The 11,081-nt window shown below is 34.0% G+C and overlaps 1 pseudogene; it reads right to left on the reverse strand.

Annotated features, from left to right (window-relative positions):
• The window catches only part of LOC114210033 (synaptosomal-associated protein 23 pseudogene), a 107,778-nt pseudogene extending 96,911 nt beyond the window's left edge, over positions 1–10,867 (reverse strand).
• Positions 10,868–11,081: the final 214 nt, after the last annotated feature.

Consider the following 11,081-nt stretch of genomic DNA (forward strand, 5'->3'; position numbering starts at 1 on the left):
AAGTAAATACAAAGTTCCATGAAAACAAAAGCTGCTGGTTCAGCTCACAACTCACACAATTGTATAAGTGATATCCCTAGCAGGGATTAAATTACCTAGCAGGGGTTAAATTACCTGAGTTCTCTGATCCTGAGCAGAACCGGGAATGGGGAAGTAAAGACTGTTTTGAACACATTATATTCTAAATTAGCAAGTACTATTAATTGTTTTCTTTGAAGTTGCAGGCTTATTATATTTTTTGTTCATTTTGAGAAAATGTCTAGAAATAAATAAGCCTGCAAAACCACACTCTGTCTGAGTCATTGTGTTAAGTAAATACAATGTTCCATGAAAACAAAAGCTGCTGGTTCAGCTCACAACTCACACAATTGTATAAGTGATATCCCTCAAAATAACCTGGTACTTCTGTACGCAACTGAGGTGCTTTATGCAAACTTCCCATTTTGTAACACAGAATATAAGTAAGACCTGACTGAAGGATAGACAATATATTTTTAAAATTTTTATTGCTTTAGCAATGACATTCCTGAATGAAACTGGACTTTCCCCCTGAGAATGCATTGTCCAAATGTTAATACAGTGAAGAGGAACCATAATGTTTTAGCATTATTACAAAAATAGCATTCATCTATGGACCCCATCTATGAACTTATCTCAGAAAACCCAGGGATCTGAGGTGACACTTGAAGACGACTGGTATAAAGAAAAGAAGTGATTTTTTTTTTTTTTTAAACAAGAAGATTACACCATGCCATCTTGTAAAATGTCTCCCTGCCTCTGGTTTGGGCATCCTCTCCTCATCTCCACGGACTCATTCAAATCTCTGGTTCCCACTGCAGCTCCATAGATTGGCTGACAAATCTCCCTTAGCTTCAGAATGAAAATCCAAATCCTTTCACGGTCCATAAATGTTCATTTGCTGGATGATGTGTACCTCTCCCAGGCTAATTGGATTCCACTCCCTTGAAGCACAATCCTTTTTATCCTTGCCAGGTCTTTTCTCTTGTCCCTTGTGCTTGGACAATTTTAGTTCTCCATTTCCCTTTGTTTGAATCATTAATATTCGTCCAGAAACACTCTGTGATTCTGGAGTCTGGCTTGATTTTCTATATTAAGTAACTTTCGTAGCCTTTTGTACTTCTACCAAGACAGAACCAACCTCAATGTGCTGTAAGCTTGTCACCATGACATCACTTCTATGTTAACTCCACCAGATTATAAACTCCTTGGGGGCAAGGATGAAATTTGTTCTACTCAAGCTGCATATTTTTCAAAGACAAACAGCTAAAAGCTGTTTGAAAGGTAAACAAAATTTATCTCGCTAATAGGAATCACTTCTATAGCCTAACTTGGCTGCATTTTTTTAAAGATTTTATTTATTTATTAGAGAGAGAGAGAGAGCATGAGAGGGGGGAGGGTCAGAGGGAGAAGCAGACTCCCCGCTGAGCGGGGAGTCCGATGTGGGACTCGATTCCAGGACTCCAGGATCATGACCTGAGCCGAAGGCAGTCGTTTAACCAACTGAGCCACCCAGGCGCCCTTGGCTGCATTTTAGTACGTAAAAAATACTTTTTCCCAAAAAGATGAAGTGAGAAAAAACAAAACAAAACAAAACGAGGGAAAATCCTATCATCAAATATGTACAAATATTTATATATTCCCTCACAAAGTTTCTTCTACTATATTGCGGCAAATGTGAAAATTGAGGGGCATTTTGTCCTGAGATTTTATGAAGTTTTAAATTTTGCTTAGAACAAAATAAATCTGACTTCATGCCATTAGCATCCCTGATATGGATCAGACAACAAAATTGCGTGATATCAGGAGTGTATTTGAATCCATGTGATTATTTTTGTTTCACATTCCATTGCCAGTTTATCGTCTAATAAAATTTTTAAACTCAAATCTCAAGACCTGGCAACTCATAGTTCCGTTAAAATCAATTATCCATTAATAACTATTTAATGATTGTTTTCCACTTTCTGAATACTTATAACGAAGAATATTAGGGTGTTCATCAATGAGGTTGGCTCTAAGTTGTGATGATATTATTTAAGATGGTGCTATGTACCTAGTTATTGTTAACATAAAACCTTTGTAAGAATATTCTTTAGGTTTGGTGCTCTTTTCTCTTCTCTTTTCTTCACCTCAAATTACAATAAAAATGGAGACTCAATTTCATATCCGTGGGAATGAGTTAACTGTGTTTTTGACTGTCTCATTCTGAGCATTTAGCTGTCATAGGGCAGAGCATGGGCCATTTCATCCATTTTAAAATAATACACTGTCTCTTTGGAGATAGCGCTGTCATTTGTTTTCATTTTACTGAGGCGTCTCTCTTTAGATTGAAATATTTATTAAAGGGAAAAGTCCAACTCCCTGAGACATGTAACCAAAGGATAAGATTTCTTAATTCACATTTTATCTGAAATACATTCTCCTACCTATTTCAGTATGGTAGGTTATGAGCTGCATTTTAAAACACAGTGTGTTGATCAAACTATTGAGCCTCGAGAGAAATAGGTTCTTGTTTAAGTTAAAAATTTATTATTCGCTGTTCATCTTCCCATACATTATGCATTCTATTCATTGTTCATGCCCACTGTGCTTCTTTAAAAAATAATCCATAACAAAAGTATACTAAACTAGTATATAAATTTGTTTCTGCCTTTTCAGGACCAAGCTATGGGAAGGTGATATGAAATGAATAGCACTAAGAAACACTTAATTTTTATAAAGAAACACTCTTGCTTTTTACTTTACTAAGGCAAACCTAAGTTTTAAATCATATTGCTTCAAAACATTTTCAGTGGCAATATAGAATATATTGCCATACACATGTTAGGATTAGACTAAATAACAACTATTTCCTTATGTGAGCATATATATATATATATATATATATATATATATATATATATATCTTTTGTTCTTCAGTATTTTGGTGGGTGGGAGTTGTGGAAAGGACATTTATAGGGGAGCCTAAGTGGCTCAGATGGTTAAATGTCTGTGTTCTGCTCAGGTCATGATCTCCTGGTCCTGAGATCCAGTCCCGTGTCCCGCTCCCTGCTCAGCGGGGAGGCTGCTTCTGCCTCTCCCCTGCCTCTCCTTCTGCTCCTGCACTTGAGCAAGCTCTCTCTCAAATGAATAAGTAAAATCTTCTAAAAAGAGAGAGAGAGAGAGAAAGGACATTATACACCTGGAAGAAATGCAAATATATGATGCTTTCAAAGGCACAGACCAAAAACATTTTCAGTAAGAATTTTTTTTTTAATAATGACAAAGCAGTCGTGTAATAAGGGCAATTAGATCATCTTCCTGAGGTATAAAAAAGGAATTCTGCAACAGGAAGAATCAGGGCTATGTTAAGAACAACCATGTAAAAAGATACAAAATTAAAGGAAATCATGAATTAAAGACTGAATAACACTTTTTGATGATGTTCACATACCTTCAGTGAAGGAGGAAAACAAGTCTCTTTCAGTGTTTTTCCTTTAATTTTAGAGGAATGAAAACACATGTATCAGTTGTTACTTAGGAACCACATCTGATCTGATAAAAGTATTATTAATATAACTTAAATTTCCAGCTGTAGTTGTAGCAGAAAATATAGTGATTTTTAGCAAGGAATTTATTTGCTTAATTTTAAAAACATTTAATTACTTTGGTTAGATTGGCTCTTAGTGCTATATTATCGTTAATGTTTTTTTTTAACTTTTCTACATAAAGTAGAGATTATTGTCATCACTTATAAGAAAAGCAAACTCCAAGTATCATATTTATTAGAATTTATAGTTAGATTATGAATAAAATATTCAAGCAAAACTTTTGATAGCAGATAATATAACATATTTTCACTTTCAACAGGAGCCACACATGAACATACTAATGAATTCATGCTATTAGTTTATCTATTTGAAAGATTTTTTTGAATATTTAACAAAGTCATATGATGAGAGAATATATGAATGGCTGATCAGACTCATAATAGTCAATATTTGACCAATGAGTGAGCAAGTCACATAGAAGCAATTTGAATCTCTTGGCTCCCTAGTGATAATAGCAACTTCTACCTGTTTTATATAAAAACAAACAAACAAACAAACAAAACAACAACATTTTAGGAAAAAAATCTAAAAGAAATTTAGAGAAGAAAAGTTCTCTGCATGAGGATATGAATTGTAGCTTTGATTAAAACCATATCAAATATTATTTTATAATTACCTCTAATTGAGATACTTTATTGTGCATAGTGTTATCCCAAACTTAAAAATGATCCTGTATTGCAACCAACTTTGTGGTTTGATTTTATGGACATAATCTAACTGTTGCTTTAATTTTCATGTTTCTGTCTACTAATAGATTCCTAGACTTAGTACCTAGTAGAACACTTGCCTTTTTTTTTTTGCCTATTTTAACTTTATTTTCTGAATATTGTCAGCATACAATCTTTTCTATCTCTTTTCAAAAGTGTTTTATAAATACTCTACTTAGGAAAAAACCTTTTCATATAACATATTTTTTTCTTCTTTAGTCTGGCATTTTCAGTTTATCTTTTAATGATATATTTTGTAAACTTTAAAATTTCACATAGTTCAGTATCTCCATCTTTTCCATTATAGATTCTAAAACTTATTGGGGATATAATTAATTAGCAGAATTTTTTCCCCTCCTTTTTTGAGAATTACGAGTAGGAGTGATTAATATAGTGTTGATTATTCAAAGAGCAAAAACACTGATTTGAGTCATGACATATATAATATTTTCCTTCAGTGCTTTATATACAACTACTTAAACTCACTTTAAAATTTGACTAAGCATTTTTATTTCTCTTAATAATTTTCTAATTTTTACAAGTCTCCCAATAATTTGTTTATTGGTGATTTACTACTATTTATATGATATAAGTATAATATATATGTACACTATATATATATATATAATATATATATAGTAACTGGTGTAGTAAATCACCAGTATAATATATTTAAATATATATATACACACACACACACACACACACATATATATATGTATAGTAAACCAGATTAAGCATTTACAGCCATAAACTGAATTTTCCCTAATACGCAGTAAATTTCTTTAAAAGTGAGTTTCAGGACATGGATAATTTAGGAGCTGCTATGATTCCAGTTTGCTTTTGAATATTTTGGGAGGAGGCATAAGAGAAGGTTTTACTTAGAAATATCTTCCCCACTGTAAGATTTTACAAGTATTTAAGTATTATCTTCAAAATTTTTATTAACATATTGTTTTATTTTCAATGAATGTCTTTAATTCATTAAGGATTAATTTGGCATATGATGTGAAGTGTGGATTTGTGTTTGCTTTTCTTCCAATAGAAAGTTATACATGCCAATTTCACTTACAAACTAAAGCATCTCTTACTCAGAGACTTGTAAATATATATTAAGTTCCTGAATATATCTGCCTTTATTTCTGGATGGCAAATCTGTTCCATTTATGTATGCTTGTCTTTATTTGGCAACCTTTTACTTTGTGGCTTCGATTGCAGAATATGAGATTTGAAGAAACCCTAATACAAAACTCTCCTTTCTCAAATAATCCTTTTATTCATAAAATGATATTTTTCCTTTGTGGGATAACTGTTTCTTTCTAAAAAATACTTTACCTCACTGATTGTGAATTTCTTTCTTGACATATAGCATGTGTGACTTTTAGACTGTCCTACATGGTTGTATAATTACTATTACATATATCAGTAAAAATGATAAAAACAATAGATCCACCACAAATATAGATCCATTCAGAAAATTAACTCCAAGCAGAAAACCAGTCTGCTATTTTCACTGGTGACAGTTTTAATAGATTAATATTGATTTCTACCCAGTAAGTATGACTCAGGAATAAGATCAATAGGATTAAGGAACAACCACAATAATCAGAAACACTGATAATATCTAAATATATATTCACCTGTTTTCCCACGCAGTGGTTTATTTAAAGAGCAAATGTAGGTAAAGTGTGAAGTTTAAGGAGCAAGGGCAAAACTCTCATTAATAATATTACAATGACAAGTCTATAAGAACTTTTCTCTTAAGAAAATGAGTATACTCTTCATAAAAGAATATCAGAAAGAAAATCTCATTTTAAGTAATTTTTTTAATGAAACATTTGGAAATATGTATGACATACTTTTGTAAGTACAAAGACTAAGGTAGGAAGAGAGACACAATGAATGTTTGTAACACTGTAAATATTTCAGATATGTAATCTAAGAACACAGTATTTCTCAATGAAACTAGCACATTGGGATAACTTCCAGAATTTGGAACTAATTTGCATTCATCGCTTAAATCAAATGAATGTATTATGGACAGTATTTGTTATCTGCAAAGTAATATAAGACAAGATTATAAATGTCTGGCTCACAGCAACAAATAAATGTCATCTCTGTGATGAATTCAAATATAAAAACATAGAATATAATCAAAAGTAATACATTCTTTGATTCAGTGCATTTACACCAATGTGTAATTATTCATTCATTGTTAACACCCTTTGATTGATGTATGATCACCCCAGTAGTCTGTAAACACCAGAAGAATGGGGAAACATTATATCAAATGTTCACCATCATTTGCCCAGACTGCTCATACATTTACTACCTGCAAGACATTCTTTGAACAAAATTGTAAATTCTTTCACTTTCAACATACCATCTGTAAAACTGAAATACTGATAGGATGAACTTTGTAGTGTTCTTTAGATGAGTAATGAAATAACCCACGTAAAACATTTAGGAGAGTTCCTGGAGCTTAGTAAGCAGTGAATACATGCTAGCATTTTACTGAATAGCTACCATTACTTACTCAAAACTGAATATATTTTTTTTTAGATTTTATTTATTTATTTGACAGAGGGAGAAAGATAGCAAGAGCAGGAACACAAGCAGGGGGAGTGGGAGAGGGAGAAGGAGGCTCCCCACTGAGCAGGGGGCCAGATAGGTGTGGGCCTCCATCCCAGGACCCCGGGATCCTGACCTGAGCCAAAGGCAGACACTTAACGACTGAGCCACCCAGGCAATCCCTTAACGACTGAGCCACCCAGGCAATCCCTTAATGACTGAGCCACCCAGGCACCCCAAAACCAAATACTTTTATGTGAATAAAATAGTGTGTCTTCTCTGAAGTATCTCATGGCCTATGCTGTTGTGCAGTATGAGAGACCTACAGACAAAGAATAATTACAGTTTTCCTACACACTTTCACACTCTTTTATTAAATAAGATAAAGAAGAAGCAACACCCTTTCCAGTATCAGGGGACTGTAACAGAATAGTTTAATATTTATCTGATGAGATCTTTGAATCAATCCTGAAATGATGAGTGTGAATTTTGTAGAAGAAAGCTAATTGAGAAAGATTTCCTTGGTTTTGTTTCTAGAAATTTGCTAAGGGTAACAATACTAAATAACAGTGTACATTTAGAAGAACTATATAGAACAGAAATGGATTTGTGAACAGAGTGGTAGTATTGGGTAAGTGGGGGTGTAGGTTAGGAAATTATAAACTCTCTAACTTGACCTTTCCTTGATCAGTGATCTGGCTTGTACCCTCTCCAACTCATTTGAAAAAATAATGACACATATTTACACATAATAAAAACCTTCTGCTGGTAGGCCGTCCTAAAACATGTCCTCAGAGTTCCACCTATCAGTTGAGTTGTGCTCTTACCAAAAGTAAAATATAATTCTTAAAAGAGCTTTGTGCTAGTTTTAATCATTTTCTATTGACTACTTTGAGTTGTAATCAGTAAAATGATGGACAATAACTATTGAAAGGAAGGGGGCTTTTATCAAAAGTAAGTAGGGTCATTTAGGAAGACTATATCAAGTTGACAGCAAAAAATATACTGAGTGTTATTAATATCAAAGAAATGGAAAGTTATAAAAAGAAAACCAAAAAATCAAAACAAAACAAAATCCCCTAAGCCTAGAAGTGGTATGCATGTTGATTTATTTGTAAATATCTTAAGTTGTTAATCTCGTATAAATAATATGAAATTATAAAAGAAGATGGTGCTATATGGATGTGTTTTATTTACTTTCAATAAAAATAATAAATTTTGATAATTTATTTTAAAATTACTTAGGAACTCAAATCAATGCACCATACACAAGTAAAAAGCCTTAGATTTTTTTTAAAGATTTATTTATTTATTTGAGAGAGCGAGAATGAGAGAGAGAGAGTACATGGAGGGGGTCAGAGGGAGAAGCAGGCTCCTCACTGAGCAGGGAGCCCGATGCGGGACTCGATCCCGGGACTCCAGGATCATGACCTGAGCCGAAGGCAGTCGCTTAACCAACTCAGCCACCCAGGTGCCCCAAAGCCTTAGATTTTTTGATTAAACTTTCCAAATTACTTTTATTTAAACTGAATAAATTCTAGCTTTTTAAAAGTTTAAACCTATATAAAACTCAAAGCAATCTATTTTTCTACCTGAGATCAAAATAAATTTCTTTTTTCCTATGTAAACATAATTCTAGGCATTGATGGAAAACTGAATTGACATGCTATACTGTGTCAAATTTTCCAAAAAAAAACCCCGCTTTAAAGACAAATTCTCATGTTATACATACATATTTATATATTTTTTCTTCGAAGACCAATGACAAATTTATAAGGTTAACAGGCCTATAATGGGACCGGGATGCCATAATATGAAAATAAAAGCCATTCATTTATACAAAGCATTCTCATATGGCACAATATGAAATGAGATCAGAAAATCTATGTATATATATATATATATATATATATATGAGTTATCAAGAGTTAAGCTCACTTTAAGAAAACTCATTCTGTTTTTTACAGCAGAGGTTGCAAAGTCATCATATATGATAAAAATATTGTGTATAAAATCTCCAAAACTAAGCATTAGCATAAATTGGCAATAACGGTAACTTAAATTAAAAACTAAACCCAATTAGATATTTACTGTGCGTCTGCAACTTTTACTTTGTGGCTGTGGGTTTTACTGAGGTCCAACCTCTTATCTCTTGCCTATTCTTGTGCCTTGCCCTCCCCATCCTAGCTTCCTTTTTCATGACTGTCTTTGGTAGTGCTTCCAGATCTTGAAAGCAAAAGAACCTGATAAAATCAATGAAGATAATGAAAAACAACACTATATACGATGCATGAAAACCCACATGAGTATAAACTGAGAAAGAAAATACTGGAAGAAGGGCAGAACAGCAGTCTACTCTGCAGGGAGAGAGAGAACATAAAAACATACAGAGGCAGGACACCTGCACCCCAATGTGGATAACAGTAATATCCACAATAGCCAAATTGCGGAAACAGCACAGATGTCTATCAACAGATGAATGATAACGAAGATGTGTTGTATATATATATACAATGGAATATTATGCAGCCATCAATAAACCCGAAATCTTGCCATTTGCAACGACGTGGATAGAACTAGAGGGTATTACGCTAAGCAAAATAAGTCAATCAGAGGAAGACAAGTATCATATGATCTCACTGATATGTGGACTTTAAGAAACAAAACAGGATAATAGGGGAAGGAAGGGAAAAATAAAATAAGATGAAATCAGAGAGGGTGACAAACCATAAGAGACTCTTAAGTATAGGAAACAAACCAAGGGTTGCTGGAGGGGGAGGGTGTGGTGGGATGGGGTAATTGGGTGATGGTCATTAAGGAGGGCAGTTGATGGAATGAGCACTAGATGTTATATGTAACTGATGAATCACTGAATTCTACTTCTGAAACAAATAATACACTATATGTTAATTAATCAAATTTTAATAAAATAAAATTAAAAAACAAACAAAGAATACATAGAAATATACAACATACCAAAAACAAAACAAAACAAAACAAAACCAACAACAAAACCCACACTCCTAGCCCTTCTTCCATATTATCTCCCGATTAGAAGATTATGGAAGCAAAATTTCAGACTCTGAAAAGGTAATAGTTGAAGGGTTTAGCAAAGAAAGTGAATAAATGATAAATAAGAAATGTACCAGTCACTTAAACTGTCAATGAGTTTCTTTGCTCTGACACTGGTAATGTTAACATGATCCTTGCTGGTATTGGTCTTTTCTGGGATCTGGTCTATTTGTTGATTTTGGGCCTCAATCTCATTGCCCATGTCCGGGGCCATTTTTTTTTTTTTTTTTTAAGATTTCCTAGAAGTCAGGTTCTCTTCCATTTCATCTTCTCCGGTATCACTGGCTATATATATATTTTTACGATTTTGTTTTTTTATTTGAGAGAGAGAGAGAGAGTGAAAAAGCATGAGCAGGGGAGAGGGGCAGAAGAAAAGGGTGAAGAAGACTCCTCGCTGAGCAGGGAGCCCGATGTGGGGTTGGGATCATGACCCGAACCCAAAGCAGATGCTTAACCGACTGAGCCACCCAGGCGCCCTTGGCTATAGATTTAATGTATCCACCATTGATGGCTTCTGTGGTTGCTTGCTGAGGCTCACCATTTGCCACATGGCCTGGCTGCTCAGATATTACATTGCTAGAAGAGTTGTCTGTGCCATCTCTCTATGTTGCCTTATGAGGCTTACTGGCTTCAAACTTCTTTATCTTATTACATGGGCACACAGAAAGGCCACAGCACTTGTAGAGTTCTGCTAAAATTTTCTTTGCCTCTCATGTCTCTACATATTTGGTCCAGGTCTTATTGTATATCATTTATTTGCACCCCTTATTCATCCAGCACAGTGTTAGTCTTGACTCTTACATCCTGAGTCTCAATGGTTACACCCAGGATTCTCCTTGTATTTTCCAGAGACCCATCAGTAACCTGGTGAGACCTCGGCTGAATTTCTTCTGATGACGGATGATTCATGATGAATTAAAACTCTTGAAAGGCACAGAAACTGAAATGTGGATATTAGTTCTGGAGCCTGGAAGTCTGAAATCAAGGTACCAGCACTGATCATGTTCTCATGAGGATCATCTTTCTGATTCAGAGCTATCAGCTTCTGACTGCAAGGGCAAAAAGCCTTAGACTTTCATCAGAAAATTAGAGAATGGAAGTATACATAGTGTTCACATAAGCG

This window comes from Eumetopias jubatus, unplaced genomic scaffold (assembly GCF_037043125.1).
Source record: "Eumetopias jubatus isolate StellerSeaLion01/CBP00866 unplaced genomic scaffold, mEumJub1_p1.0 scaffold_3, whole genome shotgun sequence".
NCBI classification, from domain to species: domain Eukaryota; kingdom Metazoa; phylum Chordata; class Mammalia; order Carnivora; family Otariidae; genus Eumetopias; species Eumetopias jubatus.